The sequence below is a fragment of the Sus scrofa genome, chromosome 17 (genome assembly GCF_000003025.6).
Source record: "Sus scrofa isolate TJ Tabasco breed Duroc chromosome 17, Sscrofa11.1, whole genome shotgun sequence".
NCBI classification, from domain to species: domain Eukaryota; kingdom Metazoa; phylum Chordata; class Mammalia; order Artiodactyla; family Suidae; genus Sus; species Sus scrofa.
In genome coordinates, this window is record NC_010459.5 from 31,451,721 (window position 1) to 31,471,577 (window position 19,857).

Sequence of the window (19,857 nt, forward strand, 5' to 3'; positions counted from 1 at the left end):
CCCAACCAAAGCTAACTGCTCCTGAAGTGCAATCTATTGGAGAAAGGAATCACATCGTCTCTCATCCCTACCAGTGTGCAAAGGCAACTTCCCAGGCTGTCCTGGATCATTCCTATAGCTCATTCTACCCTCCCTACCTTGGGTGGAAGATGGCTACCAGGATTCCAGCCTCCCTTTTCACCAGCTTTTTCTCTTCTGGAATTTCCTTAAGCCAAATGTTCTTTGAGCCTTTGGCTGGTCTTTCTACGCTCTTTCCAATTCCTGTTTAATTCCTTCAATGGGTAAAAGTTTTCCAGATTCAGGATGAACAGATGGATGTATGAGAAATGAAATTCACATAGTCACTGAGGCTCTTGGTTCCTCATTGCCAAGGTCAGATTTCAGGATCTCCCAGAGTTCAGGTTATAGGAGACTCCCTACCCCAAGAAGACTTGGGAGTCATGTGCCCTCAGGGCTCCAGCAATGAGTAGGCTGCACTCAGGGACCTGTTTTCTCTTTGCTGGTCTCCTTGAGGTGATAGCACCTGCTTCTGGAACAATATTTGAATTTGAGTTTACAAGTTAGTCTAATGGGGTGGGGAAATCAGTCTATGAACAGAGTGGGGTGTCCTCTGAGACCAGGACTGAGAGTCAGTCTTGAGATGGGGTCAGAGGTCCCCCCGTAACCCCAAGGGATAGGTCATAACCAAACTCAAGTTTCTTTAGGTGGAAAGTACTATGTGAGGACAAAGATATGCAGATGCCCTGGCAAAATACACCTGAGCAGCCATTCTAACTCAGAATGAAAAAAAAAATCGTGGGGTTCGGGTGATGGAAATAACACTTTTTTCCAATATCCAAGCCACTTGATAGTAAACTTTCAAATCATGCATGGTTTTTTGGGCAATATTCAGTGCCTAACAAGCTTTAGGGTTGCTCTAAATCCACTTAGATCTCTCTCTTCTCTAGCCAAAGGGCTTACACTGAGAAACTCTGCTCTCCAGGCCCATCTAACTTTCCCTGGGCTCAGACCTGCTCCAAGTCTAGCCCCTCAGGTCCATCTGGCACTCAACACTCACTGTCTCCCAGCTCTTGTCACAGGCAATGTGAGCTCAACAATCTCAGGATGCTCCAAACTTCAGAGACCCTAAACCCACTGCTTCTCATGTCAAGGTCACCTGCTTGGCTTGGGTTAACTGGATGCACACCTTGAGATAAGAATTTGAGTGCAAGTTTAATTTGGGGCAAGTAATAGCAGGAAACACTCATAAGAGGTGTGGGGATTGCAGAGGGAAGAGAAGGCAGACCCTAAGGGGTTTATTATCAAGCAAGTTACACTGCGCTGCTGGAGCTTGACTGGGGGAGGAACCCCTTCAGAGTTGTCTCCACTGAGGATGAGGAAGCTACCAATCACCAGGACTATTCCTTCTCAGGAACTTTTAGGTACTTGGCGGTTGCTCTGAATGCAGGCCATATGCACTCCATAGCCAAAAAGGAAGCCTGCAGGCAGAGCTTTGGGGTGCAGAGGTGAATGCTGCAGGAAGGTGAGCAGTATGCCAACAGTATCTGGTACAGTCCTTACAATATCACCTGCACCCATCACCCTGGTATTCACCGAGGACTGATCAAAGACCTGGCCCTATAAAGGGCTGTGCCACGAGGACAGAGCAGAGACTTGGACCCCAGCCTTAGGCAGACAAAGTTCATACCTGCACAAGAGCCAAGACTATCAGATGGCCAATGGCACCTGGCCTGACATGTGACCCTTATGAACATCCCTATAGAGGACCAAGGATGGGAAGAAAACCAGTGGAGGTACAACCAAAACTGGGCCTCAAGGAATGTAAGTGATCTGGACGGCAGTGGAAGAAGAGCAGTATGGGAGGCACCGAAGAGGTGAGGGAGTGAGCAAGGCCAGGGAGGTGGTCAAACAGGCTGGGAGGGAGGCTACAGAGTGCAGGGCTGGTAAGTCTAAAACAATTTAATCCATCGGCCAAATGTGTATTAGTTCCCACTGCCTACATGGTGTGGAAAGCAGGGATGTTAGTTTGATTAATTATGCAATCTGTTATGGATGGTTATTTATGAATTAGAGGATAAAGAATTCCAGCCAGTGCTGGAATGGTGGGGATTTGGGAAGTTGGATTGAATAAAGTTCAGTGATGGGGATCCATTGAAGCTTGACTAAGAGAGTGACAGGATGTATGAGGTATTTGAGTTTGTGATTATGTCCCTACCAGGATGAGAGAAAGTATCTTCCAGTGTCTACTTCTTCCCCATAGACAATATCCTTCCTTCCTTCAGAGAGAATACACAGCTGGTTCCCCCCCACCCCCAGCCCACCTCTGCATCTCCACTGTAGTAACAGTGGGTAAGAACTAGCCATGAATCACTGTGTTAAGGGAAGAATGTCTTAAATAGAACTGGTAGTGGGCACCAAACCAGAGTGTTCATCAAGGCAGAGCATAAATTGCCAGAGAGCACCTGCCCTGTTTCTGCCTGTCCTCACCCTCCTATCCTGCCTTCCGCACCCATCCCTGCTTTTGCAGTCTGCTCAGTTCCCTCACGCTCTCTCAGTAACCAGTCAACATCCACCACTCCCCCTCCCTGGGAATCCACACTTGGTGGTCTCATGAGAGGTCTGGGGCCAGGACATCCAGGTCTGACCTGCTACCGTGAGACCACTGAAGGAGACACTGAGTTGGTGGTTAAATATGCAGCTCCCTTATCCCTTGGATGGGGATAACCTTAAGTGTGTACTTTATTTTATTTTATTTTATTTTTTTTACTATTTTTACTACTCAATGAATTTTATTACATTTATAGTTGTACAAAGATCACTATAGCCCAATTTTATAGCATTTCCACCCCCAATACCCAGAGCATCCCCCCAGCCCCCAACCTGTCTCCTTTGGAAACCATAAGTTTTTCAAAGTCTGTGAATCAGTCAGTACCTGTTCTGCAAAGAAGTTCATTGTGTCCTTTTTTAAGATTCCACATGTAAGTGATAGCATTTGATGTTGGTGTCTCATTGCCTGACTGACTTCACTCAGCACGATAATTTCTAGGTCCATCCATGTTGCTAAAAATGCTGGTATTTCATTCCTTTTAATGGCTGAGTAATATTCCATTGGGTGTATGTACCACATCTTCTGGATCCACTCCTCTGTTGATGGACATTTAGGTTGTTTCCATGTCTTGGCTATTGAAAATACTGCTGCAATGAACATTGGAGTATGTGTGTCTTTTTGAGCCATGGTTTTCTCTGGATAGATGCCCAGGAGTGGGATTGCTGGGTCAAATGGTAGTTCTATTTTTAGTTTTCTGAGGAATCTCCATAGTGTCTTCCACAGCGGTTGTACCCAATTCACAATCCCACCAACAGTGTACTAGGGTTCCCTTTTCTCCACACCCTCTCCAGCATTTATCGTTTGTAGACTTTTTGATGATGGCCATTCTGGCCAGTGTAAGGTAGTACCTAATAGTAGTTTTGATTTTCATCTCCCTAAGAATTAGTGATGTTGAATATCTTTTCATGTCTTTTTTGGCCATCTGTATGTTTTCCTTAGAGAATTGTCTTTTGCCCACTTTTTTGATGGGGTTGTTTGTTTGTTTGTTTGTTTTTTGGTATTGTGCTGCAGGATGTGTTTATAAATTTTGGAGATTAGTCCCTTGTCAGTTGCTTCATTTGCAAATATTTTCTCCCATTCTGTGGGTTGTCTTTTCGTTATGATTAGGGTTTCCTTTGCTATGCAGAAACTTTTAAGTTTAATTAAGTCCATTTGTTTATTTTTGCTTTTATTGTCATTACTCTAGGAAGTGGATCTGAGAAGATATTGCTGTGGTTTATGTCGGAGATTGTTTGGCCTATGTTTTCCTCTAAGAGTTTTATAGTATTTGGTCTTATATTTAGGTCCTTATTCCATTTTGAGTTTATTTTTGTGCATGGTGTTATGAGGTGTTTAATTTCATTCTTTTACATGTGGCTGTCCACTTTTCCCATAACCACTTATTGAAGGAGCTGTCTTTTCTTCTTTGTATATTCTTGCCTCCTTTGTCATAAATTAGTTGACTGTAGGTGTGTGGGTTTAATTCTGGGCTTTCTATCCTGAGATGTTTACTTTACACTGCACTCCTGGTGGGAGAGAGCTCCAGCTGCCTACGGTGGTAAATGGATTGAACACACATCCTCCACGGACTGACTTCCCTTGCCTGCCTTACTTCCTGCTCTCCAGCCAGTGTTTGCTGGGATCACCACCCAAGTAAAGTGCTTACACTCCTATCTTCACCTGAATGCCTGCTTCTTGGAGAACTCAACCTAAGATAGGAATGGGCAGGTCCCTTACCCTCTCAGAGTTTCTAGTTCTGGACAGTGTTATCTCCTGTCCTCTTAAATGAGGATGCACAAGACAAGATGAGGTTCATTCAACACTTGAACACAGTGAGAGAATAATCAATATTCATATGGTAATGATGAAAGTTAAAAGTTCTCTATGTGAACACCACAACAACCATTTCTCAAGGGTTCTGCACATACACATCAAGAATTAATTTGCCTCATTTGAGTTTGATGATCATCCAGTGAAGTGGGACTCATTGTCATAACTTACAGATGACGGTATTGAGGTTTGGAAAGTATAATGGACTTGCTCAGAGTCGCAAAGAAAGTGATGGAGCCAAGATTTAAATCCCATTTGACTCCAAACTCTGTTCCTATACCTCTATGAAAAAAATGTCTTTCCAAATAAAAAAGTATCATCTTTACATCAGATGTTGGTTGTACACTGAATGTGAAGGGAATTGCCTATCTCCCTACCTTGGAAACTCCTGTTTGCCTTCAACGTTCAACTAAGGCTTTAGTTGATCATTAAGGCATTCTCTGCCCCCTCCTCAACCCAAGGCTGGGATAAAGTGCTCAAGTGTCCACTGAACCCCACTCCAAACCCTTCTGTGATTCTCCTTTCACTTTGCTACCCTTCGACTTCCCCACTACTCTATATCTCTAAGCCGAAGGCAGTTTGCCTGAAATGCAGGACATAGGGTCTCTCTCTTAGAAAGGCTTCGGGAAGTTTCCTAATTACACACGCCAAAGGCCTGGGACTCCTCAAGAAACCACATAGCAAGAGCCATCATCATCATCATCATCATCTCAATAAACCAAGAACAGATCATCATGGGGACAAAATGTCTCCCTGTACATCTCAGTTGGGAGAAGAAGAGAAAGTATCATTTAGTCAACAAGCCCTTTAGCTTTTCTGGGCCTCTGTTTCCTCTTTTGGTCTCAAAGACCCCCTGGACCTTCCACCTCTGACAAAGGGTGGTGCTAGGGATGTCCCAGTGCCTGCCAGGCAAACCAGGGGAGACAAGAGAACTTACACTAAAACCAGGAAGGCAAGGCTCATAGACATGGCCCAAACAGTATGGGCCAGGTACCCAAATGATTTGGACTGAAGGAAGCCAGAAAAAGGAGAATGAGTTAGAGCCATTGCCTTATGATGAGACTTTCCTGAGATAAGAACCCTTGTGGACACAGCTTATTAGCAAGGTACCCAGGGAGGAACTGGTAGCGGGTGAGGAGGTGGTAGTGGAAGGCAAGAGGCCCAGGCAATGGTGTAATAACAACCAAAGTTCTAGGAGGGTAATTTTGGATCAATACTTCAGGAAGTTATATCCCAGGGTCAACTCTAATTAGCAACAGGGAGTCCTAGAGTGGCTTCCTCAGATCCCATCACCTGCAGACTTCATCCTCAAGCTTTGGGGGTCCCAAAGCTACCAACCCTTCTGTAACACATCCTCACCCAATCCTGTTCATTGAGAAATGGTCCAGACTCTTAAGCTGGTTTTCCTTCATTGTATTAAAATACAGTGACCCAGGAGACAATAAGCTGTTAAACTCTTATGCTGGGGTGTTTGGGAGTAATAATGCCTTAATATATCCTTCCAACTCTTGCATCTGGAGATGCAAGACAAGCTAAGGAAATGATGTGTTAATCGGGAGACTTCAAGCATGTGACAGACCAATTGGGAGAGAGAAAGCCCCTCTAGAGTTACCAGTTACCAAGGTCAGTGATTCTAGAACTGGAAGGGCATAGGAAGTACAGCTCCTTTTTTAATCTTCCACAAGCTCTCTGGACACAGAGCAGATGTGCCTGCCACAGCCACAGCAACAACAGATCCCAGCCGAATCTTCGACCCTACACCACAGCTCACAGCAATGCTGGATCCTTAACACACTGAGCAGGGCCAGGGATTGAACCCATGTCCTCATGGATACTAGTCGGGTTCATTACTGCTGAGCCACAAGGGGAACTCCTGGTACACTATATCTTGAATCATAAGCCATGACTATGAAAAGACACCTGAAGTCACAGTGTGGCCTCCTGGACTGGTTTGGGATCACTGCCCAATCCATTACATCAGAGGTACCAAGGTGGTTTGCGTTCCTCAGCCCTATCACCTCCATCTTTTTGATGGAGTCTCCCTGTGCATAATTATCACCTTGGTGATTTTCACTATCTTCTTCATAATGACTAACATCATCACCAGTGACATCAATCATCTCCTTCATTCAACACTGAAGTTCAGCTCAGTATCTTTTCCTCTGGGCAACTTTCCTAGCCCATCTTTTCATCTTCAGTTGGTGACTTCCTCCTCAGTTACCCCAAACTGCATGCTCCTGTGGGGTTTATTTGTGGGTCTGTCTTTCCCACCAGATTGTGAGCTTCTCAAGAACTGAAATGATTTTCAATCTTTGTCTCCCTAGCATGTAGCAAGTGAAGATAGCATGGAACATCCTATATGTTCCCTTACAGAATCAAAGATTGAGAAGATATTTCAACAACGTGGTGCTTAGTTCTTTCTCCAACCTCTGCTTGCCCTGTCTGCACAGATCTAAGTAAGCCCATCCCTTTCTACGCCCCTCACTACAGCTCTGGTCCTCAGACAAATGATTATGCTTAAGTTCTTGCTTCTGTGCCTTCCCACCCCAAGCAAGTGCCAGTTCAGGCATAGTCTGTCTGGGCTTTTGGATAAGAAAGGGCAGTTGTAGGAGGTACTTGATAATAAACAAGGGTGGGCAGCAGATTGGCTGTTGGAAATAGGAATGAGGGGAGAGCCGGGTGACTAGAAGGCTGCTGCTGACATTGACAGGAGCAGACCTGAGGACAGGATGGGAGGAAGGGTGAGCTTAGTTGAGGAAAAGTTGACTTTAGGTCACCAGAGTTCAGGCGGAGCTTTCCAAAAGGTCAGTGGAAACACAAGACATGTACCCCAAACTCCTGAAGTGAACAGAAGCTTGAAGAAACAAAAGGCTTCTCCTCCTTGAGCCCTGGGAGAAAGTGAGGCCCCACTGACACCTCAACTTCTTACTTTGGGCCTCCAAAACTTCGAGAAAACACATTTCTGTTGTTAAAAAAAAAAAAAAGAAAAAAAAGACACATACCCAAGAGAAGCATGCCCAGAGCTGGACATGTAGAATTTGGAGTTACTCACACTGAGATGAAAGGTGGGGGCATACAATATTATCCATCGGAAGGAGCAAGGGACAAGAACATGGGCAAAGGAGAGCAATGGGCCCAAATAAGGACCCGAGGAATAAGTCAACATGGTGTCACATTAGAGCCCAAGCAAAATGAAAAACTGCTAACACTGATCCTGTCTTTATTCAAAAGATTTACATTTTTCATCACAGATTTTGTATTAATTTTCATTTTTAAAAGTATTTCAGGGTGTTCCCTTTGTGGCGTAGTGGAAACGAATCCAAATAGAATCCATGAGGTGCAAGTTTGATCCCTGGCCTCACTCAGTGGGTCAGGGATCCGGCATTGCCATGAGCTGTGGCGTAGGTTGCAGATGCGCCTTGGATCCCACAGTTGCTGTGGCTGTGGCATAGGCCAGCAGCTGTAGCTCCGATTTGACCCCTAGCCCGGGAACTTCCATATGCCTTGGGTACGGCCCTAAAAAGCAAATAAAATAAAATAATATCTTTTACTAAAATGTTGCTTATCTTGAGAGACAGGATAGGATATAACAATCCAGCAATGTCTTTCTCAAGAAAAGGAGACTTAAGGCAACTGAACCCCATGACAGAGCCCACACAGAGTCTCACCAGCCTAGATGCAAACTCTGGCTCTGACATCTCTTAGGTGCATGACCTCAAGCTAATCACTTCACTCCCCTAAAGCTGGTGTCCTCACCTGAAAAATAACACCTTCCTGGTAAAGTTGTCAAGTACCCTGCCCTACACAGGTACTTCCTAAAAATTTGTTCTCAAGGCTTTCAGATGATGAGAAGGAAAATGAAGAAGCTGGACAAAGAGATGACAGGAGGAAAGAGGAGCTAGGAGAGAGGAGGGAGGCAGTGCAGCTGGAAAATGAGGCTCCTTCATCTTTATATGGACAGACCCACACAGAATTGAGATGCTTCGTTCACTGTCCACAATGTATACATTGCTTTAAACACCTTTTTTTTTTTTTAAGCTGTCTGTGACTTCCTTCCATTTGTATGAGGGATGAAGAATCAAAACCTTTCTTCCCACCAGATGGGAAAGGCCCAGTGCTCAGTGTGGACTGGACCCTGGCAACTGTCTGACCCAGTCCACTCTCCTGCCCTTGTCTTCCATCCTTGCAGTCCCTCTGATTAGCACTCTCCTGATGACAACATATAGCCACTGGAACATGGCTCCAGGAGGACTGGGAGGAGCCCAGGTGAGGGAGGGGGATCTACATCATTTCCTTCCCAACGCTTTCGTTCCAGAGGCTTATAACTCCCCAGCATGTTTTTCTCTGGTAGAAAATGTCCATGTTTGGTGCCTGCTCAAGGGAGAATCTCTATGGAAAGTTTGAGAAAGATTCCCTCTGGCTGGTAATGTGAAAAAAGCCTGTGCCTTTCCCCAAAAAAAAAAGGGGAAAGTATGTTCTTATACTTGAGATGTAGTTATTTTTGTCTCTGTTTCAGAAGGAGCTGACTTGGATGGTGCTCATTTGGCCTCCGTCTCCATCCCTTTGTTGGAAAAGGCAGATGGAAAGGTGAGGCTGACCCCAAAATGCTTATGTCTCTTCTCAAGACTTTTTTTTTTCTCTTCTAGTAGATATAGTCTACAAATAATAAAGTGCACAAATCTTAAGACTCTTATGTATACAGCTTGATGAATTTTTACATAGACATATAACCATTTAACTACTGCCCAGATTGAGATGGAAAATATTTGCAGTATACCAGAAGGCTCCATGTGCCCTTCCCAGTCAATACTTGCCCCTGAAAGCTAACCTATTAGTTTTGCCTGTTCTTAAATTCCATGTAAATAGAATCATATAGAATTTATGCTTGATGTCTTGTTTCATTCACTCAACATAATATCTATGAGATACATTCATGTGGTCATGTATTGCACGAGTTTGCTAGGGCTGCCATAACAAAGTATCACAGACTGGGTGGTATAAACCACAGAAATTTCTTTTCTCACAGTTCTGGAGGCTGGAAGTCTGAGATCAAGATGTCAGCAGGGTTTGTTTCTCCTGAGGCCTCTGTCCTTGACTTGTAAATCTCCTCCATGACTTCACATGGTCTTCCTTCTGTGGGTGACAGTGTCCTGATTTCCTCTTCTTATAAGAACACCAGTTAGATTAGATTTGGGCCCACTCAAATGACCTCATTTTGACTTAACTGCCTCTTTAAAGACTTTAGTACATGAAGTACTAGAGGTTAGGATTTCACTGTAAGAATTTGGTGGGGGTACATAATTTAAATCATAATACATATTACTGGCTCTTGCTTGCTTGCTTGCTTTCTTGCCTTTTCCTTCCTTTCTCCCTTTCTTCCTTCTTTCCCTCCTTCCTTTCTTTGTCTTTCTAAGGCTGCACCTACAGCACATGGAGGTTCCCAGGCTAGAGGTCGAATCGGAGCTGCAGCTGCTGGTCTACACCCCAGCCTCCCATACCTCAGAATCCGAGCTGAGTCTGCAACCTACACCGCAGGTCACGACAATGCCAGATCCTTAACCCACTGAGCAAGGTCAGGGATTGAACCCCACTCCTCAATGATACTAGTTGGGTTCATTAACCACTGAGTCACAATGGAACTCCTTGTTCTTCTTTTATTGCCAAATTATATTCCACTGTATGACTCTACCACAGTTTATGTATTCATTCTCTTGTCAATTGACATTTGAATTATTTCCAGTTTGGGACTACTTCAAACATTACATCTATCAACATCTCTAGTATATGTCTCTTAGTGAACATACACACTCATTTCCAGTGTGTATGTACCTAGGAGTGCAAGTGTTGTGTCCTAAGCTATGTATACGCATAGCTTTAGTGGATACTGCCAAATAGTTTTCCAAAGTAAAATTCCCAACGCATGAGGGTAGTTGTTTGTTCACTCCCAACAGCGACATATGAGAGGTCTAGTTGCTCTGAATCTTTGCCACTACGAGTATTTGCACTCTTTTGTATTTTAGCCTTTCAAAGAATCTTAAAGATGGTTTTAAAGCAAATCCATCTGCAAAACCTGTGCTCCTGGATTATTGTAGAGCACCTCTGCCACAAATCCACGGGTAAGCCCAATTTCCTTTGTGCCAAGATCTGATCTTCTGCCTCCACATGCCCTCCTGCTCAGGAGATCCCTTTCTTGGGATTTTTAGTGGGCAGGCTCTCCAGTTGGACTGGCACAGCACAAGGAACTGGGGGAAGCCTAAGGCTAGTTAGCAGCTGACTGAGGAGGAGGAATGTGAAAGGAAGCCAAGACTGAGATGAGTTTAAAAGAGTTGTTTGTGACTACCTGGGGGATGAAGGGTGTGTTTGCACCTGTCAGAGAGCTTAGAAGAGCCCCTGTAAGATTGTCTGATGTTTCCTCTGGACAGTTCTGTCCAGGCTTTTGTGAGAAGGAAATCTTCAGAGACTTTCACATCTGGGCCACTCCAGGAGGTATCTCAGGCAGACCCCTCAAAACAGACTCATCACCCTGAAGGTTATGGATTCAGGACAGACCCTTCACTCCCCAGCTTTTTCCTCCACCCTGCCTGCCCTAGTGCTGGAAATTTCCCCAGAAGTCACCTCCCTGGGTTATAACCTTGTCTTTCCTGATGTCTTCAAACTTCCAAAGACTGTCTAGATTTGAAGGGACCAAGAAGATAACCATGACTTATTCAGGTCCCCAAATACAAGTCTGGCTCCTCAGAACCAGCAGCACAGGGGCCTATTTGGAAAAAAACGAATGAAAACATAAACAAATCTTTCTCTTACTCTTTAGACCAAAATAAAATCCAGCTGAAGCAAATATTAAGTGTAAAAAAGAAACTATAAAAGTATTAGAAGGAAAAAAATCATAAATGTATTTACAATCTTGGAAGACAAAGTCTTTTCCAAACAATATAAAAGCTCAGAAGCCAAAAGGAAGTGCTTGATACATACAACTACATAAAAATTAAAATTGTTTGAGGGGTGAAAAATACCATGAAAGTCAAAAGATCAACAGTAGGAGTTCCCGTTGTGGCTCAGTGAAAACAAATCTGATTAGCATCCATGAGGACACAGGTTCACTCCCTGGCCTTGCTAAGTGGGTTAAGCATCTGGCATTGCCATGAGCCGTGGTGTAGGTTGCAGACGTGGCTTGGATCCTGCATTGTTGTGGCTGTGGCGTAGGCCAGCAGCTATAGCTCCAATTTGACCCCTAGCCCGGGAACCTCCATATGCCATGGGTGCACCCCTAAAAGGCTCTAAAAAAAAAAAAAGAAGTTGTACAAATCAGAAAAGCCCTAACAATCCCACAGAAAAAAATGGAGGCTACAAAAGAAGAATTGCAGATGTCCAAAATACATAAGAAAAGGTGTTCCACCTTAATCATAAATAAGTTATTGCAAATTAAAACAATAAGATACAGTTCTAAAACTAATTGTATTGTTAGGAATATAAACATTTAACAGAGGCCACCTGATGAAATTTGGGGGAAACAAGCATGTGTGTGCACTATTGGTGTGTGTGTAAATTGATAATGTGGCAACATTACCAACTGTTACAACTCATATAGCATTTGGTGCAGCTATTTCACTGTTGGCAAATAACCTCCAGATATACTGACAAAAGTGGCCAAGCCATATGTTCAAGATTACAGTTCTGCTCTGTAATAGCAAAAAACATTACAGCTCTGCTTTAAAAAAGCAAAAAACAAACTGAAAGCAATCTAAATTTCAACCAAAAGGGAAAATGGGCAATAAATTGTAGTATAACTATTGCAACGCAATCCTATACCTATATAAGAAAAGAATTAGGCAGACCTGGGTGTAATGATATAAATACATCTCCAAGATATATTAAGTGATGAGTATAATTCACTGGATAATGAGTGAGATTTTGTATAAATTTAAAAAAAAACAGGGAGTATAATGGGAATGTTTTTAGCTACAAATACTCAGATCTGAGTAATGGTGGCTCAAACAATAAAGACATTTAATTTTCTCATATAACAAGGAACTTGAAGGTTGGGAGTCCAGGGCTGGTAACAAAGTCATCAAGGACTAGACTACATTTTCATTGCTCCATCCCCAGGTTTTTTTTTGTTTGTTTGTTTGTTTTTTGGCTTTTTAAGACCACATCACTGGTATATGGAAGTTCCCAGGCGAGGGGTTGAATCAGAGCTGCAGCTGCTGGCCACAGGCCCAGCCACAGCAATGTGGGATCCGAGTTATGTTTGCAACCTACACCACAGCTCATGGCAACACTGGATACTTAACCCATTGAGCGAGGCCAGGGATTGAACCTGAGTCTTCACGGAACAGCAGTCAGATTCATTACTGCTGAGCCACAAGGGGGGCTACCCATCCCCAGGTTTTTTGATGTCTTATTGTCACTGCCTGTTACAAGACAGCTGCCTCTGCTCTAGGCGCCTTATCCACATTAAAGGCAAGAAGGTAAAAGATTTAATGCCAGTGTATGCTTGTCTCACGGTTGTATCTGACAGTCATTGGCCAGAACTGAGTCACATGGCCCCCCTCCCACGTCCAGTCACAAGGGTTTCTGGGAAAGTGAGTATCTAGCCAAAAAGGAACATATTAACATGACTGGCTTAGCCAATGTAGTTTGTCTTCAGAAGCTGGGCACATTGTCTAACAAATTCCTCCTCCACAGGGGTTATCTGGGTGATAATCCATACTTTATTAGGATAATGATCTGTTACTTTAAGCTAAGCTGTAAAAATGTTTAAAATAAATGAGTAAATAAACCATCAAATAGGCTAGAGGTATGGCCATCTGTCATCTTTACTGAGATCCAAGGACAACCCATATGTTAGTGGCCCTAGGTGGGAGCAATTTAGAGAAGCTGCCATGAGAGGATGGAACAGCCATTCTCAGAAGGGCACAGAGTCTGCTTTAAGCTCCCAGACTACTCCCAAAGGGCTACCAATGGGGCCCAGAATTTATCAAAAGCCAAATCTTTTTTGAAGATGTAAGTTGTGCCCATATCTCTTCCTTTATGGGGTTGGGGACTCCCCCTAGGACCCAGGTAAGTGGCTTTATCCAAGGGGTTTGTCCAACTGAATTAGGTGAGTTCTACTTAGCCCAAGCTACTGAGTAGCACCTGCTGCTACAGAAAAGAGTGATCCCACAAAATGCTCTAAATCAGAGCAGAATCTGGGTTCCTGCAAAGCTCTCACACTTTCTAGCAAGTCTCTTTACCTTAACAATAATCAGTTCCTTCATTTGTTAAATGAGGCAAATAGATCCATAATCACAAAGGTTCCTGCCAGATCTGTAAGGCAGCAGTTTTAAACAAATGTTCTCCCTCTACCACAGTCTCTGTGGAATTCACTCTCAGATTTCAGGGGTCCAACATACCTGGATTCAAATTCCAACTCCCCCTTACAAGGTCTGTGATCTTGGGAAAGTTACTCAACCCCTTTAAATTCATTTCCTCATCTAAATAACAGAAAAAGTAATACTTTGCAGGAGAGGAGCTCACCAGGTTTCCATTCCAACTAAACTTACTCTTTCTGGCGTTCCAAGTGGCCTCCAAGTTGCCAAACCAAATGGGCATTCCTTTGTCCTCATCTCACCCCTTTGCAACATCTGACTGTATCTCTTACATCCTCTTAACCTCCTTGAAGTTCTTTCCTCTCTTTTTTTGACCTCAAATTCTCCTGGTTTTCTCCTCCTTCCCCAGCCACTGCCTCTCATTCTTTCTTATGAGATTTTCATCTATCGAATGCCAGTGTTTTTAAGCACATAAAAAGATGTTCAACCTCATTCACAACAAAAGGAATTCAAATTCAAATTAGATCTTTTCACCCATCAGATTAGCAAGACATGAGGAGTGTGACAACAGGCTGTGGACAATGATGCAGGGGAATAGGCACTTTTGTGCATTCTAGAGTGTAATCACTAAACTCCTTTGGAGGGCAATTTAGCATAATCAAAATTTTAAATGTATAAAAGGATTTAATCCAGTAATTCCATTTACAAAAAAATCATCCTAGAGAGAAAATCTACTCCACATATTTCCAATGCCCATTTTCCCCTTCTTTACAACAGAATCTGATTTTGTTGACAGAGCAATTAACCAAACTAAAAGACATTTCCAAGCTTCCTTTAAGATAGAGATGTTTGCTTGACACAGGTCTGGCCAATGGGATATAAGCAAAAAAAAACTGGGGATGGCTTCCAGGAAATCTCCTTAGAATAATGAACTCCTTAGAATAATGAAGGGTGCTGACGATGCACCCTTCTCCCCTCTGCTGTCTTCCTTCCTGTCTGGAGTGTGTATGTGATGGCTTGATTTGAAGCAGCCGTCTTGTAACCGTAAGGAAAAGAACATGGAGACTTTGCTGTGATATTATTGAGACACTAAACCAGTGCCAGCATTTGCCTACCCCAGATTTCTCATGACATGAGAAAAAATATTTATATTGTTTAAATCTCTATGGTTTGAATTTTCTCCTACATTCTGCCAAAATTAATCCCTAAACGGTGTTTGTATATACAAGGATATTTTTGTGATATTGTTTATATAGCAAAAGCCTGGAAATGTACTGAATTCCCACTTGTAAGGAACTGGCTAATTAAATTATGATATATGCATAGAGAGTATTATACAGTTGTATAAAAGAATGAAGTAGATTTTTAGTACCAATAAAGAATGATCTCCAAGACATTTATTTTTATCTTTATTTACTTACTTACTTATTTATTTATTTTTGCTTTTGAGAGCTGCACTGGCAGCATATGGAAGTTCCCAGGCTAAGGATCGAATCAGAGCTACAGCTACCAGGCTATACCACAACCACAGCAATGCAGGATCTGAGCCACGTCTGCAACCTACACAACAGCTCATGGCAATGCCTACCCCACTGAGAGAGGCCAGGGATTGAAACCACATCCTCATGGATACTAGTCAGATTTGTTTCTGCTGCAACACAACAGGAACTCCCTCCAAGATATTTAAATTTTAAAAGAATGATATAAAAATGTAAACACAGTGATACATAAATGTAATTTATAGAAAATTGTGTACCAGGCTTAGAACTTTTCCAGAATACAAAGGAAATTGGTACTCCTCTGGAAATGGGACCTGGGTTGCTAGGGATCAGGAGAGGGGGTAGGACTTGCCACTCACTGTGTATGCTTTTATACTGCTTGAATGTTTACCATGTATTTTATCTTCAAAAAAAGTTGTTAATTAGAATTAAATTGTACTACTTTATCAAAAGAGAGAGGAAGGGGAAGTTCCCGTATAGCACAGCAGTGTCACATTGTCACTGCCACTTCGGTGGCTCAGGTAGCTGCTGTGGTGTGGGTTTGAACCCTGGCCTGGAAATTTCCACATGCCACGATTGTGGCCAAAAAAAAAAAAAAAAAAAAAGGAGTTCCCGTCGTGGTGCAGTGGTTAACGAATCCGACTAGGAACCATGAGGTTTCGGGTTCGATCCCTGTCCTTACTCAGTGGGTTAACGATCCGGCATTGCCATGAGCTGTGGTGTAGGTTGCGGACGCGGCTCGGATCCTACATTGCTGTGGCTCTGGCGTAGGCCAGTGGCTACAGCTCCAATTAGACCCCTAGCCTGGGAACCTCCATATGCCGTGGGAGCGGCCCAAAGAAATAGCAAAAAGGCAGAAAAAAAAAAAAAAAAAAAAGAAAAGGCGGGGAAGGGGGGAGAGATAAGAAGGAAAGTCAATGATTTCCATGACTCATTCTTTTCCCTTCATTCTTTTCATTGGATGAATCCATCACATGGCCTCAACTGCCACAAAACAGATCCAAATCTGAATATCAGTCATGAGCCCTCAGATGAATCCACACTTACCCATCTGACCACTCCCTGGACATCACTACATGGAAGCCAAAATTCGGCACCAAAATTCAGTGTGTCCAGACCTTCAGTCCTGTTCCTCCACATGCGTTCTCTGCACAGTACTCCAGGCTTCAGCCAGCAATGCCCATTCCAAGTCTCTGCCATGCATGAAAGGAAGAATCGCTCCAAGTCCTGCTTTCTACCCTCTGTCTCCCATCTGGTTTCCTTGGTCTCCCTAGAGATCCTGCACTAGTCAGAACCTTCCAAGAGAATAGTCAGATGCCCAAACCCTCATCAGTGGCCACTTCCTTGCCCCTCACTAGCATGCACTTCTGCATCTACCTCTTCTAAATTTCTCATATTGATAGCAAGGTTCAAGAGCAGGGGTCACACTGCAAATGCACAAGCGAAGTGATGTGGCCATGATCTCACCCGCCACCTCCAATCATATCCCATTAATTCAACTCCTCCACTAGCCCCCAAACCAGCACTTCTCTCCATCTCTGAAGCCACTGTCCTAATCTAGGCCTTGTCACTTCTCTCCCAAATCCATAGCCATAGTCCTCAACAGGTCTCCCTGAGTCCAGCTAATGTCAGAATGGAATATGTAAAATGGTAATCTTGTCATGTCACTCCCAGTTAAATAATAGTAATTAATGAACAAGGACTGTAAAGGCTCACTGTTGTGTTCAGACCTTATTACCGCCCCCCAAAGGCCTCCCACCCAGGCCTCCCACCTCTGAAGCTGTCTCAGCACTTTGGCCTCAGTTACATTTATGCCATTTATACTTCCTCCAAAGTGTCAGTGCTTCAAATCGCCATGCCTGCACACAAATTCCTTCCTCTGCATGGAACACTTGCCACCATTTCCCACCATTACCCTTTAATTTTCCTTTCAGCCAAATCCTTCAAACTTAACTCAAAGGTTACCTCCTTCAAGAAGCCTTCCATGACCACCTAGTCTGACAGAGGGGCCTCTCCCACTAGTGTCTCCCACTTGGGACTGAGAGCTCTCAGAGGGATGGGTCCTCCAGGACCCACAGAGCCACAGAACAGTGCCAGTGACCCTGGCCAGGGTGCTCTCAGTGCTCCTTAGCTTATGCTCACAGCCCCACTCCACCAGGCTCCCCCAGTGAGGGGTACCCCAGACCACACTTCCCTGTGCATCCTGCCTTCCCTGCTCCCCCCAGCAGCACTCTTCCTCCCACACCTACTGTGGGGCTCTCTTACAGCACCTGGCCCTTCCTAGGCTGTGGGCTCTGAGCAGCCCCCTTCTCTCCTTCCTTTCCCAGTCATGGGGGGCTCACCCAGACCTCTCTGAGTACATTTCTGCCCCTCAGGCCCTGGGGCTCTGACTGCACAGCTGGGAGCTGGATCCCTATAGCTGCCAGGAGACCAGGACAGACATGGTTTATTCCCATCCCTGCTTGCCTCTAAATCTGAACCACGACCAAGAAGGGGGTGGGGGAGAACAGGAGAGAGAAAGAAACCATAGGAACAGGATGTCCTTTTCAGTTGCCTCTTCCATTCTGTCAGGGGCTTAGTCCAAAGGAGGCTTTAATTGGTCAAACTATGTGTTTTTCACTGAAAGAAAATGCCATAAATAAAATACAATTCTCATTTGGCACAGTTGGACTCAGAGAGGAGGACCTTGCCTTTGGCCTTTGTCAGACCCTTGGAAACAGGTAGGAAGAGGGTCCAGACCCCCCATGACCTCCAAGGGGACAAGGACACATCCCCAGAGGTATTATGGAGTCTGTGTCCTGCATCAGACCATGGTATTCAATACTATCTGCCCTCACTTCCTAGCTGGGTGTCCAGTGCTGATGCACAGGGCTGCCAGCACCCTGTGGGAAGCCGGAGGGGCTCCAGCCTGGTAGCTGTAGGGCTGTAAGCAGGGGAGGGTGGGAGGGACTTCCAGTCCCCTAAGCAGAGGAGACACCCAGGGGCCTGTGTGGGCTGCAGACAGGAGCAGCAATTCCTCTCCCACCCACACCCGCTCCCTTCTTTCATCTCACTCCACACTCCACACCATCACATTTAGATAGTCCTGCAAAGTCCTTCCAAACAGGTAAGAGGCTCCCCGTCTACCAGGAGGCAAGAGTTAGAGAAAAGATGTTGAAGTGACAAAAAGGTAGTCAATTCAGTGAGTGTAACAAACTCTGGACTGACCCCCCCCACGGACCCCCCCCACCACCGTGATAAATTTCAAAGCTCCCAGACAAACTCACCTCCTCAGCCAAACCTGCCCATGCTGAGGCCTGGAGTTCCACCGTGAGAGTGCCAGCCCACCAACTCAAGATCTGAAAAAGCCATGGGAAGGGCACATCGGCTCCCTGGAAGGCTGTGGTAAGGAGAGCTGGTCACAAGGACACTGGAAATCCACTGTGTGTATGGACAGGGGACAGGAGGGGGAGAAGGAGGGCAGGAAGATGGAAAAGGTAGAGGAAGAAAAGCTCCAAGGTAGAAAGGAGAAGCTGGGGGTCACATCCTCAGTCAACCCAGCTTTCCAGGAGATCACAGAAGCCCAAGGTCAGGGTGGACCAGAGCAGTCAAGAAAGCCTTTCTGGAGGTGACAGGATTTAAGGGGTCCTGTCATGAAAGGGACAGCTGGGACCCAAGTGAGAGGGAGCACTGTCCCAAGAAGGCTCCTGTGAAAACAAATGCATTTCGCCTGAGGAGAAGGAGGCGCAGAGAGGTGTTCTCTGGCAAGCAGTATTTTACACCCGAGCAAAGAGAGCTGGACCCTGGGAAGGGGGAAGTGGGGCAGGGGATCCCTTGAGGATGAGGAGGATGGAAATGGTGGACCTGGGAAGGGAGACACCAGCAAGAAGAAGCCAGGGCCAGTGAGCTGGGGCTGATGGAGTAGAAGTGTGCCAGAGGCCAATGTGAGTTCTTAAAAAGATTGTGCGGCAGAGCAGGGAGCCCAGAAGGGATCCTGAAGACCAAGTGTGTCCCTGGTACCAGGCCTGGGGGATGAGCAGGCAAAGTGCCCTACAGGCTTGTTAATGTGGCCTGGTGATTTCAGTTCCCTGCGTGGGTCCTGGGATCCACCCAGATCTCATCAGGCTCTCAGTCTCAGGCCGGCATTCAGTGCCCTGACATTTGCTTCCCTCTTGAGAACCTGATTCTCTGACCCCTATCTGAGGCTACTTCAGAAAAGTCTCTGGCTGTGTAGGTCCCACAAGGTATCTTTCTCTTTCTCTCTCTCTCTCGCTTCCTCTCCCTGTCTCTCTCCCATAAAAAGAACCCTGGATGAAGAGTCCAGGTCTGGTCAGGGCTGGGGACCAGCCAGCACTTGTTTCTGGGCATCTATGTCCTCCCTCAGGGAAATGCAAGCCATACATCATGCTTTGCCTATGTCACAGGGCACTTTGGGATAGAATGAGGTAAATTTACAGGAAAGCTCTTTGAAAACTTTCAAAAATTGTGACGGTTTATTATGGTTATTATTCATGTCTGATTTTGCTGCCTCTATGGAGCTCCAGCTCAAGCTCATGCCTATGCAATGCCAAAACAACCACTCAAGTCCATCAAAAAGTCACTCAATGGAGTGGGAAAAAATGCAGGCAGCTCAGTTGTACGCATGCTATCAAAA